The sequence below is a fragment of the Gorilla gorilla genome, chromosome 7 (assembly GCF_029281585.2).
Source record: "Gorilla gorilla gorilla isolate KB3781 chromosome 7, NHGRI_mGorGor1-v2.1_pri, whole genome shotgun sequence".
Lineage (NCBI taxonomy): Eukaryota > Metazoa > Chordata > Mammalia > Primates > Hominidae > Gorilla > Gorilla gorilla.
Genome location: NC_073231.2, coordinates 134874520 through 134895481, shown reverse-complemented (window position 1 = coordinate 134895481; position 20962 = coordinate 134874520). Strand labels below are relative to the sequence as shown.

The 20962-nt window shown below is 37.8% G+C and overlaps 1 long non-coding RNA gene across 1 annotated transcript in view; it reads left to right on the top strand.

Annotated features, from left to right (window-relative positions):
- LOC129524242 (uncharacterized) overlaps positions 1 to 20962 on the top strand; it is a 529515-nt gene that overhangs the window by 152797 nt on the left and 355756 nt on the right. Inside the window, exon 3 of the long non-coding RNA XR_008667996.2 lies at positions 6677 to 6776. This is a non-coding gene — a long non-coding RNA (uncharacterized lncRNA). The remainder of the gene's footprint in view (positions 1 to 6676; positions 6777 to 20962) is intronic.

Genomic DNA, 20962 nt, shown 5'->3' with positions numbered 1-20962 from the left:
TAAATCTTGTTTAAACAAGTCATTTTAAAGGGGTAGATTTCTTATCTCTGAAGAACCTAGCCTATCTTTTCTAAAAGAGTGCCAAACACCAAGAACTTTTCATATGTTTTTACTTTATAAATATTACAAAGTAAAAAATTATAGAATATACTTTAATATATTAAAGTAGTATAAGTTCAGAATCTATTGCATTTATACAAAGTAAGATAAATGACTGAAGAAAACAAAATTTTAAGCCCATGTTAAAGGAGGTAACAGCAAGGCTTGAGAAAACAACACTTTACTTATTGTTGTTGTTTGTGCAATAACTTTACACCAAATACAGGAAACATTGGAAGAGAGGGAGACAACATTTTATGCTTCTAGAACAAACTGCTTTGCATCTCAATTTGCTTTTGGTCTTTGCTAAGGATCTGGACTTCAATGTAATTTGTAGCCTCATTCCACGACTTCCCAACCCCTCCCCACTGACATGTAATTACAGACTCAGGTTTGTTCAATTTCTTCTTTAGAAGTGGACCTACTGCTCTTGTGTTTACTGTGTTATCTCCTGAAGTGCTCTTGCCCTTGTCTTCAGCCATATCTCTAGGTAACGCTTTCTACTGCTCTTCTCTTTGGCTTCTTGATTTGCCATGGATACAGCTCAGGATTGCAGGGGTGGTACAGGCTGCAGGTTTGTTGCCATGGTGCTCAACAGGTGAAAGAGAAAGTGACTGCTTCCTTGGGAAACATCATGTAATACACCTGTATCTTTTCCCCTCTCCCTCCTTCCACCCCTCCCGTTGGTCGTTTGTGGTGGATACAGACATATTCTTGTCAGGTATGAGAATTCTTCTTGCTTTACTTGATGCAGACATCTTCAAACTGGATTTCTGTCAAGCTCCTCCATTCCACATCTCCTGAGCATTATGAAACCAGCTTCAACATCAACTTGTGCTCAGATAATAGTGGTTTGATAAGCTTCTGATAGTGTGTTATTCATATATTTCACTTCATATATAAATACTAAGCATTTTCTACGTATCTTCTTCAGCAAAAAGATCTTCTCCAGCATAAAAAAAAAAGAAAGAAAAAAGAAAAAATATTCACCACCTCTTAACTTGAATATAAGTAACTTAACTTTTGATATTGGCACACTGGGGTTTTTTTCTTTGTAATTATCTTTTGCGGCTAGGCTGTAAAAGAAAAGGAGCTGAGTGATAGAGGACTGGCTGGATGCTAATTTTGGCTTGGCCACCAAGTAAGATAGAATCATCTGTTTGTTCAATCATTCTTTTATCCTGAACACCGATGATGTCTCAGAGACAGATCTAAGTATCAGGGATACCGCAGCAAACAGAAAATGTACCTGCTTCAGGAATCTTTCATTCCCCGGTGGAGACAAACTGTAAACCAGGGTCTCTCAACTTTAGTAAGAATCCAAATCACCTGCAGGTGACTATTAAGACACATTTCCTAGCTCTGGGGTGGGGTCCAAGAATTTGCATTTCAAAAAGGTTTTCAGGTGATGGCCATGGCCCAGAAAACACCCTTTGAGAACAACTGATACAAACAAATGAATGGAAAAATACATAAAATAATGCCAGTTAGTGATGAATGTTATTGTTAGGTTCAGGGTCAGGTTCCAGCCCATGCTGAGGTCCGAAGGGAGTGGGTAGATGAACGGCACATAGCTCAAAGAACACTCGGAGGGCCGTAGGTAGGTGAAATATGGCTTTATTCAGCAACTCTCTCATCAGCAGCTCTCTTACACTGTCTGCTCTGTCTCAGCTGCTTGCCCTGGCCGCTGCCACACATAGCTGCATGGCCGGCTCTCCTACAGGGTCAGCAGCTTAACTCTTTCTCTCTCTGGGCACTAGTGCACCTGTACGGTGTCAGCAGGGCAAGTGTATCTTCTTTTGTTTTTTTTTTTGAGATGGAGTCTCACTCTGTCACAGGCTGAAGTGCAGTGGCATGATCTCAGCTCACTGCAACCTCCGCCTCCCAGGTTCAACCGATTCTCCTGCCTCGGCCTCCCAAGTAGCTGGGACTACAGGTGTGTGCCACCATGCCCAGCTAATTTTTGTATTTTTAGTAGAGATGGGGTTTCACCGTGTTAGCCAGGATGGTCTTGATCTCTCGACCTTGTGATATGCCCAACTTCATCTCCCAAAGTGCTGGGATTACAGGGGTGAGCCGCTGTGCCTGGCCGGCAATTATACCTTTTACAGAAAATAGTGGCTTATGGCCAAGGGATGGCCTTCCCATGTTATGGCTACATGGGTGTGATCACAGGTGGAGTTATATGCCTGCACTCTAAACTCGCTGAGTCACTCAGGATGTTTACCTCAGCCTATGCCCTCTTGGCCACAGCACAGCCATGTTCCATACACTCCACCCCACAGGCCGAGGGGAGACACAGGTGTTGGATACACAGGCTATACACATAAGCTTTGGGTACATAGGCTTGATATACACACTCCGGCTCTATACATAAGTGTTGGGCACATAGGTTTGATATACAGGCCTGGCACACAGTTATGAAGCCAAATAGCTCAGAGAAAGAGAACCGAGGATGATGCAGTGCAGTGTGTGCTGCTATTTTAGGTTGAAGCTTCAGAAAAGGCCTATCTCCTGACTAAAGTGAGGGAACAAGGTTTTCGGGTATCTGGGAAGACAATTGCAAGAGGAGCAGAAGCACATGAGGAAGCCTGGGCCTAGAGCCGCTGGGTCTGGCTGCTGTCATCCTGGTAGCTCTGTGCCCTCAGGATGCCACATGCGTGTACCACTGCATTTAACCTGGTGTATGGTTAGATTTGTTTTGTGTTTTAGTGTTCTGTAGCAGGGATAGTGCCATTTTCATACTTGAATCCCAAAAACCTTAGTACCAAGAAGTAGCTCATTAAGTGAGCCAGGCACTATTTGAATCACTTCAAACCAAATAAACCCATAAAAGCCACAAAACATACGTCCTGTTGTCATCCCCATTTTACAGGACAGGGAATTGAGGCACAAAAGAGTTTAAGTCATTTGCTTAGGATCATAGAGATAGGAAATGGCAGAACCAGGATTTGAGCCCACCTCTCCTAAAGATTGGGTGGATGAATGGATAGATGGATGAGTGAGATGTTGAAATTGAGCCAAGAAGAGTTATCAACTGGCTTCTATATTTTAAGAGAGGATTTGTAACACAATTGGAACCAAGAGGTGGATGTTTCTCCTGCAGAGGAAGAAAAATGCCCTGGGTGGTGGAGTCCAGGTGAGAGGATGCATGTGAGGGCAGGTCTAGAAGGAATGAGACCAGCTGTGTGTCAAAGTTGCTTGCCTAGGCAGGTAACAAGCTCCCCCTGCATGAAAGCAGGACATGCCTTTGGAAGCTGGAGGGCAAGAGAAAACAAATCCAGCAAACCCCTTCCTCTCGAAGGACCCTGACAAGTTGTGTTTTAATCTAATTAATACATTCAGGAAGTTGGACCAAGAGGAATGTGATTATTTAATTGTTTTGTTCAAAGGGTACAAAGCAAGCTATTAGTCTGGGGCCATGACTCCAAGGTTCATATCAGGTTATTACCAAGGAGGGTTTTGGAACAAGAGTGGCTGATTGATTCTTTCCCGCTGTTACCCTCATTAATTTACAAAGATTCATTGTGTCAGTGCTAATTTGCAGAGTCTGGAACAAAATGTAAAACAGACTCAGACTGATAAGAATTGTTTTGTATCTGCAATTCCATCTTGTTCCTTCCCCTAAGTTTTCCCTTCTAAAGATTTTCAGGTACATGAATTTCCAGTCTGATTATAATGAACTCTTTTTCCACATGGCAAAAGTTGTCTCTACTGATTAAGCAACAAGCAGGAAGTCTATACTTGGCATTTTATTTCCAGCCCAGCAAAAATGTGGCTCTTCTATCAGTCTCCCTATGACTCAGAAAAAGTCATTTAACTTTTACTGCTAAGATTCCCCGTCTGCAAAATCAGGAAAATAAAATGCAAATCTGAACACCTATACCGACCTTCCCGTTAAAATTTTTACATCATTCCCATGGTCTGCAAGAGAAGCTTCAGGCTTGATATTTCCAAACCCTTGATGACTGGCCTCAAACTTGTTTTCTAGACTCAAATTCTGCCACTGTTCAACAAGTATTTTCTGTTCTATTGTATCAAACAATGGCTGGTATTTCTTCTTTCTCTGGAAAGCCTTCCCTCACCTCTGGATATTTGCCAAATTTCTTTTCTACCTTTAACTTGCCATCACTTTCATGAAACTTTTCCAGCTCCTATAGGCAAATTATTAATAATCGATGACTTATATATCCTTTCTTAGTCCTTCCATTAATGCTCGCCACATTTTATCATAATTATTTGTCTAAATGAATATTTTATTGTAGTTATATGTGTGTGTGTGTGTGTGTGTGTGTGTGTGTGTGTGTGTATCCCCTACTTGACCGAGCTTCTGAGGGCAGGGAAGTAGATTATATCTTAATCAGATCTGTATGCCAAATTGCTAACAACCTGACTGGCAACAACAGGAACTTACGTATTGATTGAGTGAATAAAGGAAAGCATGTCTGGCTTGCCTGACCCCTAAGATTATAATGAGCAAATCATACGTTAAATGCTAACGCTCTTTGTAAACCAAAACAACACGATAGTGTGCTGATGTTAGGAAACATTTCTTTACTGAAGTGCTCTAAAAACATTTTCCAACTCCATCTTGATCATGAAGCTTTAATATTTTCTTTCTCTTTATAAAATGCAGTCATTCATTCTTTCTTGATCTCAGAGTATTAAATATTTTCTGTTTTTTTGTCAGAAGCAGTAGAAGCAGTCGTTTATTCATTTAGCCATTTTTCATGTAATCAACAAATATGCCTGCCAAGAAATGTGCGAGGCGCTGAAGACAGAATGAAAAGTTAGAGAAAAGTGACCGCAGGCCTCACGGATCTCACAGAGGCACCATAGATGAGGCACGAGTAATTCCTTCAGGGTTTGGGCTGGTCAAACTCTTCCGAGTTTGGGCTGCCACCTCACTTTAGTGCCTCTCCTGTGCACTGACCGCAGGTGGTATCCTATCACCTGGGCCCTTTATTCATCATAATGCTTTGATCCTTGGTGGGTCTAACCTTACATCTGAACATGTTCCTTTTTTGCTCAGCAGGACTGGATCCAGGTTATTGGAGATGCCCCAGGGTGCTCAGCAGCCAGTTTCCTGGGCTGGTCCGCCAGATTCTAGCTGCCATGAGCTGCAAGGAAAAATGCAAATGAACCAGTTCTTGGAAGGATTTGGCTTAAGGCCTAGACTTCAGTGTCTAGGACCATGGGTTGCCTTTCAGTCTTTTTTAACCTTTGAGTTCCCAAACATCATCAAAATAGAATCAAAGTATTGACATACAATATCTGAACTTCCTTTGATAAATAGGCACAGTGAGAAAAGCAGCCTGAACCTAATTTTTCTTCCCAGTCTGTTGTTTCTTATCAGAAACAAACACTTTGCTTCTGTAATCATTAGTAACAGCTATGAATTTCTTCACTCAAAATTGTCCAATTCAGCACCTCACTAGATTTAACTATTCTTGGCAGCCTCTGGCTGAGACCAACTGGTTTCTAATGATCATTTTCTTGAAAAGTGACCTGTCTTTCCTTGCCTGAGCTTGTCCCCCTGGCTCTCCCCTAGCCTCCATCAGGAGGTTAGCTAAGAAGGTTGTGGGGAGGGACAAGGGGTCAAATCTGTTACTTTTTATAGAGGCAGAGTGAAATTAATTTCCTGTGAAAGCTGAGGACATTCCTCCATTAGTTTGGCTTCCTGTTCTGTGTCTTATATGCTGGGTAATTTTTTTTCTTTTGGAACTTCTATGCGCCAACTTCCCGTGCCTGAGGCTGCTGAAAGAGATTTACAGACTCAGCTTACTACACAGCAGTGAGCCAAGGATGGTGATGAATGAACAGAAGAGAGATGCCTAAGCCATTCCTGAATGTTCTGAACATGAGTTCAAAGAAGCCTCCAAGAGGTGTCCTGGAAAGCAGTCACCCATAGAATTTTAGGGTTAAGAAAGACCCAGTGGGGAAAATATATTCCACCTCCGTGTCCTTTGGATCTCAATGATAATTCTCCCCAAATTGATCTTTCATACATTAGTCAGTATATACTTGTTGAGAACCAACTGTGTTGTTGCACATTGCTCTAAAGGCTGGATGAATCACACAATGGCCAAAAATACAACTCAAAGAGGCTGAAGCAGAAATGTCTTATGGTTCAATCAATCAATCAAGCTAGACTATTACTATTACTTTCAAAAACATGACATAACTTATCCATCCAATATGCAGGAGTGATTCAATTTGATATCACAGGTTGGCCTGATTTTGTGGCACCTTATCAAGGCCTGAGAGAAGATACCAGTATGAGGCTGAAACTGCATAAAGGTGATAAAGTGATGAGAATAAAAGATGCCAGATGCCATTATGCACATCCATATTCATGTTACTCTGGATCCTGAAACTATTCTAAGTGAAGAAATTACCTATAGCCTTTCTTAACCTTTTGACATAAAATTATAAATTTTGCAAAATATAATACCCGGAATAATTTTATTTGATGTAAATTATTGCTTTGGACACTATACTTGTGTATTTTTTAGTGATGAAAGAGAAAGATCAATTCATATTTTCATCTGTACCATGCTGTAATCTCCTCCAACAGAGAAACATCATCAGTGGTGTAGAAGAGCTCAGGGAAGCAAGGAGGGCTGCTGTGAATGACACCATGAATTTCTGAATGTGATGTCCCTTCAATTCATAAGGTCAGTTCTTTCTACTTAATATACTTCTGGAAGTATCAAATTAGTAAAAAAAAATTTTCCCATTTTTCCTGTCACAAATATTTGGCCAGGAAAAAAAAAAGATTTAATCACAGATCAGCCAAAGTCAAATTCATAAATAATGTTATTTAAGAGGCGAGCTACCCCTATTCCACTCAAATGGCAAATCTTTGCATTATTCCTATTTGAGTTGATCCTGTCTGAATTTTTAATTTTCCTCTGTGTAAGGGAGAAAATCTTTTCTTAAAAACCTGTCTTGCTTAAAAGGCAACATTCTGATTCCTTTGAGAATCCATACTGTGTGGTATTATGATGTTTTGAAAGACAGACTCGAATAATATGTCAACTGACTTCCCTTACTTATCCTGCTAATGGTTATTAGGCATGCTTTGTAGATAAATTTGTAGTTCTCATGTGAAAATACTAGAAGAAGAAGATAGGGAATTCAGGTTTCAACTTCAAGATGATAATTCTAGGAAAAAAAAACATTGAAAATTCCTCAACTCCAAAATTATAATTACTGGCCTAATTTCTACTGTAAATTCATAAACTCAGCAGCTTTTGTTTTTGGAGGGGGAGGGGAGAAGAAATGTTTAAACTACTAGAAACAACTTGCATTCTCTTCATTCCGTGCTACCTCAAGTTAGTGAGAAAGACAGAGCAAGGAAACCAAAAATGTGTGGAAACCTGGGGAAAGGCAGCGAGGTGGGAGACTATTGAGAAGAATAGACTGCTTAGTGATGGTTGGAGCTACATAAAAATAGCTGAGAATCTGAAACCTGGTGTCTTGGAGGAAAGAGTCTGCAACTAAGTGACAAAAGAGGTGTATTTCTAGCTCAATTTTTGTATTCATTAGCTCTGTGATACACGCCTCGGTTTCTGTACGTATTTAACACATATGCATAAAGGGATTACCTTCCATATCTGCTATGCCCACTTCTCCAGATGAGTGACAAATAAAATCCTGAATGTGTCTTGTAAACTCTAACTTCTGGGATGGCATTAATTTTGAGCATTTAAAAACAGTCCTGGCAGGTACAATGCCTCAGGCAAAATGGCCTGCTTAAGGCTTGGGAATAGCGAAAAGCAGATAGAAAGGAGGGGTTTTTGAAGATAACAGAGCAAAGATAGAAAACTCTAAATCCTACAAATTAAAGTCAGCATTGTGAAGCAGGCCAGATGGGGACTGCACATAACCTTCTTAAAGGAGGAAACCACTCCTCAGTCCCAGGCTATCACTACCATTTAAGAATCTCAGCCAAAATTTTCAGCTGTTTCAATTACCATGAGAAGCTCCAAATACAGATATCCATGTGATATAAATGAATTTTAAAATTTAACATTCAAGAGAGATGGGAATAGGAAATTACTAGTAGATAAAAAAGGTAGAAAGAATGGGCATAAATTACCTGTTCTATAAAAAGGGGAAGACTGATCCTTGAGGGAAAAATGAGATATTCAGCTTAAACGTATTATACTTGCATCTATTTACCCAGCAAGTATTATCAAGTACTTGTGCATCCCATATATAGTATCAAGAAATCAATAATAATAACAAAATACACCATCTGGTATTCCTTTTAAGTCCTATTCCATACACAACTCCTACTCAATACACATCCTCCTCTCCTCCATGCTTCCTGTGTTTCTGCCATATTAAACTTCTAAATATTCCTTGGACATAACAGACTTTTTACAGTTTCTTACTTTCTCAAATTCTGTTTCTTCTGAGTAACATTGTTTTATGAATATTTCATAACAGAGATAAGAATTCTTATCTAAAATCCAACTCAAATGTAACTATCTGTATCATCCATTTTATGCCTTCCGTATGCAGTTGTTCACTGTGTTCCATACTTCCATAGCTGTTTGCTCCATATTTCCTTAAAAGCATTTACCAAGTTGAATTAAAATATGAAATATGTTTGTCCTCCAAATCTATGAGTTTCTTGAAGTGAGGACCTGGAATTTTAAACTTGTTACACTAGTACATACAGTGGTTAGTGAAACAACATGTGTTCTCCAGAAATATTTTTTAAAAGCATAAATGAGAGAGTTTACATTTCCACCTAAAATATGAAAACTGGGAAGAGTATTGTTCAGCCTACTTTAATAAAAAGGAATGCATCTTTTTCTCTGTTCTCTCTGTACTAAATTCTTGTTTTAGCCTTATTATCATGCAAGCTTTTCCTACTCAGTCACAAGATGGCCACAGACTTCAGGCTTACATATACTTTGTACAGTACAAAGTACAAAATAATAATTTTTTCCTAAACCAGTAAAACATAAAGCTAGAGATCATCCACATAGGTTAAAATACAAGGAAAGACAATTTTTTTCTACTGAGAGGTGAGACACAAACACTTGTTCATTAGTGGCAAAGTATGAGATAAAAGACATGGAGTCTCATACAAGCGGCTTACGTATAATTCAGCTAAAATTTTTAAACAAATAAAAGTCAAAGTGTGTTTTAGTCCAAGTATATAAAACCCCCCCAGAAACCAAAAGTCAAGGGAATGCTATTTACTTACGTTTACAGTGTTCTAAACACAAAGTATATTTACTCAAAACTGGAAAGGTATATAATAAAGCCAAAAAATAAAATATCAAGAGACAAAATAATTAATAGAATCAGATTCAGAGATGATCCAGATGTTGAACTCTTCCAACAGGTAATTTAAAATAATAGTGATTAAAATGTTAAAGTTTCTGGAGGAAAAGATAAGCAGCATGCATAAACAGATTGGAAATTTCAAGAGTCATGGAAACTACAATCTTTTGACAAATGAAAAACCTAAGAAACAAACAAACAAATAAAGCAGTAGAGATGAAAACAAAAACATCTGATGGGCTCATCTGTAGATTCAGTATGGCCAGGGGAAAAAATCAGTGATCCAAAGATAAATCAATAGAAATAACCCACACTGAAGCATAAAGAAAAGAGAGAGAGGGGGAGAAACAAAAACACACAGCATGGAAGACCTGTGGGAAAATTTCAAAAGGTCTAAGATGTAAGTTGGAATTCCAGAAGGAGAAGTAAGAGAAAATGAGGGTGAAATACATTTTCTAAAACTAACAAAATACATCAAATCATAGATCTAAGACAGTAAGATTATATCAAGCAAGATAATACCAAAAAAGAAAAAAGAACACTTATAGACACCACATTAAAACTTTTGGAAATGAAAGATAAAGGCAAAAACTTGATGGAAGTTAGAGAGGAAAAACAAAAGACACAATGAATACAAAGAAGCAAATAGATGAATTACAGTAGACTTGTAATTGAAGATATGAAAGCCAGAAGACAATGGAGTGGCATCTTAAAAGTACTTCAGGGAAGAAAAAAGATACATAATATGCCTATGTCATATATGTATTATATACATAATTTAATATGTGTTATTTTATACACATTTATATAAAATTTTCTATAAATATGCTTTAAAAGCCTTTACATAAAATAAAGAATTTTAAAACACTAAAGCTAAGAGAAATCATTACCAGTAACTTCCACTGAAAGAGATATTTTAAAAAATTTCTTTAGGCAAATGACATATGATCCCAGACAAAAAGTTAAATGTACATAAAGTTATAAATATTTTAAGAAATTTTAAAGTGATGATAAGTATGAAAGATATTTTATCTAATTTTTAATTATTTTAAAATAAAATTAATTAAAGTGAAAATAGCAATCCATTGTGTGTAGCGAACCCTGCCCCTCTTCATCGCTGGTAAGAGAGGAGCTCCATCCTTCAAAATCTAGATGGAGGCAGCCACAGCCCCGTGACTTGTGCAGCAGCAGAAATGGCACCATATGAATGCAGTCAAATGCCTCTGTCTTCTTAAGCAGCAACCATTTCGGCCCACATGGTACCTGAGCCTGCCAAAGCCAAAGCTTGGGGGATTGAAGAACATGGAACCAGATGCAAAGAGCAGAGCCTGTGATGTGAGGTGCTGATGCATCGTGGTCCCTCAGGCACAGGTGGTTCCTCTGATAATCTCTGAATTGCCTTGGGGCAGGGGTGAAGGGGAAAGGCTTTTTCCATTGTCTTAGACAAAAACTCCTAGCTTCCATTTAGATGATTGAATAATCTCATTTGATAGTCCTTTGGCCACACCCTTTGTGTTTTCTCCTGAGCAGGCTTTCTTTTTCCTTTCAATATTGGTAGGCCGAGGATTTCCCAAATATTTAAGTTTTGCTTCTCTTTTGATGAACAGTTTCATATTTAATTTCTTTCTCTTTTCTCACACTTTACTATAAACAGTCCAGAGAAACCAGGTCATCCTATCAATATTTTGTATAAATATTTTCTTAGGCAAATATTCAATTTTATAGCGAGCAGGTTCTGCCTTCCATAAAACACCATGGCACCAGGATAATACAGCATACTTACTTGGCACTTTATAAGAAAGACGATCTCTCCTTCATTGTCCAATAACATGCTTCTGACTTCTATCTGAGATCTATCAGAGTGGTCTTTACTATCCATATTTCCACCAAAAGCTCTACTCAGGATTACTTAGTTTTTTTTTTTTTTTGGACAGGGTCTCACCCAGGCTGGAGTACAAAGGTATGATCTCAGCTCACTGCAACCTCCCAGGTTCAAGCAATTCTCCTGCTTCAGCCTCCCTAGTAGCTGGGACTACAGGCATGTGTCAACATGCGTAGCAAATTTTTGTAATTTTTTTTTTTTTTTTTTTTGGTAGAGATGAGGTTTTACCATGTTGGCCAGGCTGGTCTTGAACTCCTGACCTCAAGTGATCCCCCCTCCTTGGCCTCCCAAAGTGCTGGGATTACAGGTGTGAGCCACCACATCCAGCCTACTTAGATATTCTAAAGGAAGATTGAGGTTTTCTCTGCAGCTCTCCTTTTTTTTTTTTTTTCTGAAGGCTCACCAGGATTGCCTTTAAATTCCCTTCATGCTAATGTAAGCTTTTTCTAGTATGCACCTCAAACCTCTTCTAGTCTACCCATCACCCTGTTCCCAAACCACTTCCACATTTTTAGATATTTGTTGCAGCATCACACTACTTCCTGTACCAATTTTCTGTATTATATTATTCAGGTTGCTGTAATAGAATATCATAGACTGAGTGGTTTATAAACAACAGAAATATTATTTCTCGTAGTTCTAGAGGCTGTGAAGTCCAAGATCTGAGTGCGAGAAAATTTGGGGTCTGATGAGGGCCCAATTCATCATAGATGCTGTCTTCTCACTGTAACTTCATCTGTTGGAAGGGATGAGGAGTCTCTCTGAGATCTCTTTTATAAGAGTACTAATTCTATTCATGAAGGTCATCCTCATGACCTTATCACCTCTCAAAGGCCATCTAATACCATCACTCAGGATTTGGTTTCAACCTATGAATTTGAGGGAGACATAAAAAGGCAATTCAGATTCAGCTTGGATTGAAAGATTATTGTATAGAATACCATGCCTGGCCAGTCCTGACACACATGTCCACTCCTGAAATGAAGAGAGTAATTGTCTTATTGAAAGTATATGACACTGGGAATTAGAGTTTACTGCTATTCACAGAAAGAAAGACAGACAGAAGTAAGGAAGGTGGGAAGGAGAGAGAGAGAGAGAAAGAAAGAAAGAGGAAGGAAGGAAGAAAGAAGAAATAAAGAGAGAACGAAAGAGGAAGGAAGAAAAGAAATGAAAAAGAGAAAGAAAGGAAAAAAGAAAAAAGAGAAGGGCAGATATGCACTAAGGTGGGGGTGCTTATATTAAACTTCAGTAAGAGTTTTCTATAGCCCTATAACTGTAATGAAGTTACATATTCTTAACTTTTTGCACATTTTCTTCTTTTCCTTTTATACCTTGTTTTTTTGTTGTTGTTTGTTTTGTTTTGTTTTCTTGTTTTGTGCCTTTGCATCATTTGTTTGCTCTGAAATTTCCTTGTATATCTTTTAATATTATTGACTTGTGCTTGTCCTTTTAGGGCTAAGATAAGGATTCTTCTCCTCTCAGAAACTTTATTTAGTCTTTCCAGGCTGGATTGAGTGCTCCCTCTCTTTGTTCCCATAATACCTTGGCTACATCTTTATTAGAGTATTTATCACAGTGCTTAATAGTTGTCTATTTACTCATCTGTCACACATCTAGGCTCTAAGGTGTTTTGAGACATGATATATATCATTTGCTATGTATTGCCATTTGCTTTCTTTACCCTGCTTTTTCCCCTCATTATTACATGTCTGTTTTCAGAGTGCCTTAAAGATAACACCAAAGACTGGGTAATCTAGAAATAAAAGAGGTTTAATTGGTTCACAGTTCCAAATGGCTGAGGAGGCCTCAGGAAACTTACAATCACGGTGGAAGGAGAAAGGGAAACAAGGCCCATCTTACATGGCAGCAGGAAGAGAGAGAGCAAAGGGCGAACTGCCAAACACTTTTAAAATCATCATCTCCTGTGATAACTCCCTTATTATCCTGAGAACAGAATGGGGGAAACTGTCCCCATGATCCAGTCACCTCCCACCAGTTCTCTCCTCTGACATGTGGGTATTACAATTTGAGATGAGATTTGGGTGGGGACATAGAACCAAATCATATCATTACGTATCATCCTCTATGTGCTTATGTATGTCTCCTTCTCTACCCATTAGAGTTCTGTGAGCTCAGAGGCTACTCTTTTTTTTTTTCATTGCTATAATCATGAGAACTTAAAATGGCACTTGGCACAAAACTCAATATTTTTGGGTGTTGGAGAAGTAGAATAAATATACTGGACTAAAGTGGTCAAAGTACAAGTTATATCTTAGAGCAGAAATGATATATGGAGAACTAGACAAGTTTAGTTGGTAAATATCATCAGTGCAAGGTCAAGCAAATTCAGCAGATAAATTTAACATTAATTCTGCAGAATAGCACAGGGAGAAGAAAGAGGAGCCAGAGAGGATAAAGCAGAGGAGAAGAAGGAAAAAGACAAGAAAGAGAAAGAGGAGGAGAAGAAGCAAGAGGAGGCAGAGTAGGAGAGGGAGGAGGAGAGGGAGGAGGAAGAGGAGAACACTGAGAAAGCAGAACAATGACAAATGATAATTAAAGTAGAAGCTCACAATTACTAAGCATTCTGTATCTGTTATTTAGCCTCACATCTAAACACAAAGGGAGGTATTTTTATGTCTATTTTACTGTGAAGAAACTGAAACTTAGAGAGCTGTACTGCTAATCAGTAATGATAGCCACATTCTAATCTAATATGTAATATTTTTCATCAGTAGGAAGAAAAAAGAGAGACAAGGTATACAGGTTAGGAGATAGGTGCCAGAAAATCTAAATTTCCAGAGACCATATCTATTCTCATTGCTCCAAAAGTGAAGGTCCAGATAATAACTTAAGGGGTATACATGTAAGAAAATCACAAGGAAGAGATAATGAAAAAAAAATTTTTTAAAGAAAAAACGAAAAAGGGATATGTGTGTCTTTATTCTTTCTAAGGAACGATATCCTATCCTTGCTCCTGAAAGTGGCTTTTTTTTTTGAGCTTGTGACAATTATAATGAGAATCATTTCAAAGAGATAAAGGGTGTCTTAGTCTGTTTGGGCTGCTGTAACAAAATACCATAAACTGGGTGGCTTACAAATAAAAGAAGTTTATTTCCCACAAATCTGGAGGCTGGAAAGTCCAAAATCAAGGCATCAGAATATGTGATGTCTGATGAGGACCCACTTCCTGATTTGGAGATGACACCTTCTGTGTATCCTCATGTGGTGGAAGAGAGAATTCACTCGCTGAGACCTCTATTTTAAGGACAGGAAACCCAATCATGAGTGCTTCACCCTAATGACCTAATTACCTCCCAAAGGCCCTACCTTCAAATACCATCACCTTGGGGATTAGGATTTCAACATATGAATTTTGCTGAAATACAAATATTCAGATAATATCAGAGAGTAAGAAAGAGCTAAAGGAATGGCAGTGAAATTGAATGCCTCTATTTTCAAAGGGAGAATGTGTAGGAGAAAGCAGCTTCCAAAGAAAGAAGAATCAAAGGTTAAGAAAAAGAAATGATGTGAGCCTAAAGAAATATTCAGTTTAGCCCTCAGTATAATAGTGGGATTCATGCAATGGGAGTTCATATGCTTTCTGTGACACGCAGACAACAGAAAGAAACAAAGGGGTTGATAAGGGGAGAGAAAGATGTTGCAATTAAGACCCTAGAACTGAGTCTAACCTGGCCATCTGTAGCCAAAAAACGTTTAATGCTAGAAGAGGACATGAAGGACAAAACTAAATTCACACTCTCATAGCATCTTTAAAAGGAGTGTATTGGGTATAATTTGAACATGTGTAATAAATGTCAAGAACAGTGTGTCTGGAACAAATATAGTAGGTCCTTAGCTGATGACAAAAGTTTTGATCTTAAAATTGAATTTGAGGAAATTAGAGGGAATACACCTAAGACATCACCTGAACTAAGGGAGTGTGCCTGCACACACAGGCATGTGCACTCATAGACAGGACTGATATTTATTGAGGGCACATGATACAGCTGTACCACATATTTACACATTGCAGCCATTCCAGTTGTCAGGAATCCATTCTGTTTGGTTATTATCTATGACATTCTGTTTGATAAATATTTTGAACGATAATCATTGTGCACATGTAGGCACTCACACTCTTACCTGCTTGTACAAATGGGTTCTGTTTTCCTAGAGAGAAAGAATAGAATGAGGAACATTCATAGGCTTTGTAGTCAGGTAAACTGACTGTAGGATCTGACATTTACTAATCGTGTGACCTTGGTGAAACTTCTGAGAACACTCTTTATTCTCATACATAAAATGAGGATAACAATTTCACCAACTGCCTTATGTTTTATTGAAGCCAAAATTATCATTTATGCCAGAATAGAATAAAAAGCAGTGTCCTGTTTTTTTCAAGGAGACAGTTCAAAGAATGTTTTGGGGCAATCAAATATATGAATTTTAGTGATATATTTTAAAAATCTAATGTCTATTTATAAAATTTAATTTAATAATTTGTTACACATAATGACATATATAAAATAATATACTAATTTGGAATTTTTTTTTTACTCTTCTTGTTCATTTAAAAATTTACACAAACTCTTTATAAGAGACTTTGACATCAGTTCCTTCACAGTCTTTAGGGACAGTTAAAGTCATTTAATAGTTTTCCAGAGCATACTATCTCCTCCTCTAAATTGTTTGAGATACAGCATAATGTTTTTGAATCTGCAAAACATGCTTTTATTGTGTATTTTATACTATGTTGAAGATAATCTAGTCATACAAAATTGAGAAAATTGTTCATTTATACTGTAGATACATATTTAAAATCTTTAAAAAGTAGTTTTTTTTGTATTTGTGAGTAATCGTTAAAAGGCTTATTTATGATATTATTCAAAACTTATGATTGCAAAATGGAACACTACCTTCCTTTTTACTGATTTTGTTAGGTGAATTCTGTATAATTATCTTTCTTAATTGGTAGTATTGACTGCAACATAAAGTAATTGAGAGATAATCATATAAGATGACTTATATCTTTACTAACAATATAGACATGTACTTGGGAGGGGGTGTTTCTCCTTACATTAAGACATATATACCTACGTTTTAAGAGACTGACACACAGTAAAATGTTAACTGTCTTCTTGTCTGTTTTTGTTAACTATTTAGTAAGTACTTTAAAAGTCATTCCATAAATGGAATCATTCAGTTTTTCTCAACCAGTCCCTTTAGTTGAGTTTAAAATATACTATGTCATTGAGGGGTGTAGAAGGGGTTGATATGTTCCAGGTATTGTTAAGTAGAAGAATCTTGCTTTGGAAGATCAATTTTCATTCAAGTTTCTGATGTTATTAATGTGAAAATTGGAGAGTTTCAGTGTGCAGTGTCTGCATTAAGCTTTTTTCCTACCTTGTGTATCACACATTAATAGAGGAAAATTGAGCCATACCTATATTTAGTGATTATAATGAATCACATGAATATGCATAGTAAGCAGATGTGTATAGTAAATGACTGGAGTGAAGTCCATTTGGTTAAGGAGGGCGAATTTCTATTATTTTCATATATCTTTTCAACACAGTAGGTTGGCAATGCACACCCAAAACTTTCTCCCTCTAAACGTCTTTCCAAATATATTTGTCTTTCCTCTCCTGGACACACCTTTTACTCTGACTTAACTGAGTTTCTAACTATTTTTCTATAAAGCTTTATTCTTGTCTACCTTCAGGTTTTTCTTAATGCAATTCCTTCACTTGTAATAAAAACACATATATCCTTGGAATGACTCTCCATACAACACTGATTAGTTAAAAGCGATTTGTTTCTGCAATATTTTTGTTTATACCTAGTATCTCAACATGCTACAGTATGCTTTAATATTTATTTTATTTACTTGTGCTTTCAGCCAGTTAGTTGGGGCAATGGGTTTTGGTGAGCCACATTATAAATAGCCTCAGGCAATGATGTTCTACCATGTTAATGTGAATTGAGGATGTTCTGCAATGTGCAACACATCTTATTCACTTTACTATGAGCTTTACTTTCTCCACTTATACTCTGGATATTCTTTAAGTTATGAGGCTGACAAAAGATGTGTAAGAGATAATGTGGATGTGTTACAAAGTAGCTAAAGGGGTATCAGAGTGCATGTTCACTTATTTTTCAAGTATATGGTCGAGGAAATAGATGGTAAAGATGAGAGGGCAATTAGAAATTGGTAAAAGTCGTCTGACCATGTGAAGTGTTGGAGTAGGTGGTCAGGTCGACATGAGCAGGGCAGGACAGGGGCTTCCACCACCCCTAGGAATGTCAGGTAACCACCAGGTGATGGTCAGGTGGTTGTTGAACCATCTGTCTAAAATAATAATTGGTTGCAGCTGGCACCAGGGAACAGGCATTCTCCCAATGGATAGAAAACACCTGAAGCTGGTGATCAGCAGCTTCCCAATAAGATCTTAGGAGTGGGACGAGTGGGCTCAAGCATGCACACTAAGAGGCAAAATGGTAGATTTTAACTGGTACGTGACCTTCCTCTAGGAACACTTGACTGGTAAGGAAAGAATGCTTCAAGCGAGCATGCATACAATGTCAGTAAACACACTCTACATGCAGCCCCTCACAAGTGCTGGAGGTCACCACGCATGCGGACAGGAAGAATCGGGGAGGAGAGACGCAACGCCCTGGAAGCATGCTGACATATAAGACCCCAAGTCAAAAATCAAACTATGCACTTGATCTCAAGTTGCCCACTTGGTCCTCTTCCAAGTGTACTTACTTCCTTTTGTTCCTGCTCTAAAACCTGTTAGCAAACATTCACTTCTGCTCTAAAACTTGCCTTGGACTCTCCCTTTGCCTTATGCCCCTCAGTTGAATTCTTTCTTCTGAGGAGGCAAGAATTGAGGATGCTATAGACTCACATGGATTCAACACTGCTAACAGAAAGACATCATGACATCACTACAGTGTGGAAGATTGCAAAATTGTTTCAACACTGGTTGGCAGAAACATTGGCTAGAGGTATGCTTCAGGGGACTTCAGAAAACTGAAGAGAATAATTTCTAATATACTAGTACTAGAACCAGGAGCTCTCCCATTTTCTGGAATGTATCCCATCTCTCCTACATTCTTCAAATTGGCTGTGAGCTTATTCACTGAATGAATACCCTAATGATAAGTTAATGACTGGATTATGAATGAGTAAAAAATTATTGAAAATAGTAAGTGGCCATTAAAGACTAAGATTACATATTTAGTCTCTGTAGCTTGTTATTTGTGTGGCATGACTTTTATGTCCTGGTGTGAGGCCGTATATTTAACAGAATAGAGCAACATTAGATTCTGCCTCATTGACCAGTCAGTTATTCACGGTGGGTTCAATTCTGGTTTTCTGGCTTCTTTGCTCAGTTGCTTTTAAGGCCACACCCGTAAGAATTTATGTTCACATGTTACCTGAATCTCTGATTCCCAAATAATGGTTTCTCAAAATGATGATTCTTCAACTTTTGCTACTCATCATATACTGGGAAAGATTATTCTACGTGAAAGTGCAGAAACAACATACAAATCAACAGGAGAGGAAGAGAGAGAGACGAAGGGGAGAAGAAGAGGGAGAGAGAGAGAGAGAGTTACGCTATTCTCTGATGTAACTGGTGGAGAAATTTTGAAGACAGAAGGTCATAAATTTCGTAGAACCTTCCTATTCCTGATTTATTGCCTCATTATCAGACAGACTCTCCCCATTTGTTGTGAGAATGTTATAGTATATTATCGAAAATGAAAAGGATCATCTCGTAACTAGTATACATTATAATATACAGGCTATATATTATAATAATGTCATATTATCTTATGGGTGATTCTGATTGGTCTCATTTGGTCACCTGCCCTTGCCCAGACTAATTAGTGATGCCAGTAAGATGTCATACCCTGATTGGTCAATATTGAATCTTGTGCCCATCCCTGTAAAATGCGAATAGGACACTTGGTTGAGAGCCCCTTATGGACCTCTTTAAGGTGAAAGGAAATACAGTTGGCCAAAGAAGAGATGAATAACATAGAACCAGAACCAGTGTATACATATCTCTAATTATGTGCCTCCTAGAGCCCAAAAAATAACTTGAGTGATATTAAAAGTGCATTTTCTCATGCTGTTTGCTCCAATTTGACTCCTTTCTACCAAAAATTAACTTAAAAAAAAAAAACCCTCTTGATTCCATACCAATCCATTTTAAATCTCCATGAAACTCCCAGAATGGAATGAACCACTCTTTCCTGTGAAATACTTTAGCAGTTTTTATCTAAATCACATTTTTATTTCAAAGCAATTCACCAAATATTTCTTGTACTTGCATTATAATGTAAGATATTCTGCTAAGGATGTACAGAAATGAAATGGTCCCCATTGTTAGGGCATTTAAATAACATGAGTGAGATTATCATGCACATGATCGACTAAAGATGAGGCTGTTTTTGCAAATATGCTTTCAGAGACATCGTGTACCTTCCTGTCTTTGTCAGTGCTATTTCTTCTATTTGCAATGCCCAATCACCAATCTTTCTTTCATATACAGGCCAAATATAATTTCCTCAGCAAATCCAAGAACAAAATACCCCTCACACTGTTATGTTTTTCCTATAAACACAAGACTTATAATTGTTATTGTGTGTGTGTGTGTGTGTGTGTGTGTGTGTGTGTTCTTATCCCACCGCAAGGGTCTGAATGGTAAGTGGTGCATTTATTTAATCTTTGTTTCCCTACACCTAGCATATTACTTATAGAATAAGCCCTCGTTAAATAGGGAATAAACATATTTCTTGCTTCTTATGAATTTTAGGTCATTTAAGAGCCATAAGCATGGAAGGTAGTGTACTATGAGAGAAATCATAAATTCTTCATAATCTCAGAGGTCTTTGTACTCTTAACAACTACCTTATATGGTACTATTAGTATTCCCATTTTAGAGATGCAAAAACTGAGGCACAAAACTGAAATACTTTGGCCAAAGTCCTGGGAATTTTTAATGGCAGGGCTATGACTTGAACTGGCCAGTGCAGTTTCAGAGGCAGGGCTCTTCACCATTTTAAACTGCCTTTTAAAGATAATATTATATATTTTTAAGTACATACTAGATTCCTGGGGTTTGGCAACTATTTTTCCATTTCCTGTCCCTTTTTAAATACTGACTTTACTCCCTGCCTTAACTGGAAAGAGAATAAGAATGCAGTCCTCATGGAAATGTAGATTTTTGCTAAGATAATACTCTTCCAAAGTAAATAAATAAATAAACGGTCCGTTGTTGAGAAGCTTGCCTACATCTTTCTAAAAAATGCTAAACTCTAATTCTGTTGGTCTACTTTACAGCATTCTGGAGATAGCATTTTCACTTAATCACATGTGAATTTCATTGAAATATCAAACATCCAAATGAAAGTGTAGCTCAGAGACATTCACTTGTACAGAAAGTAGAAAGAAATCAGCAAATGCCAAATGACATAGTCAGAGGTCTCTGGCCCAGACCCCCATGGAGCTTTCATCTGCTGGAAGCATGTCACTCATCATGGCATTTTGTGGGGAACCACAACTAAAGGGCCAAGGCACATTCCCATAAAATGGTTATCAGGTGCAAGGCTGCAGTTTCTGGAAGAGCACCCTGTGGTTTCAAATTAGCAGTTCACTGCAGA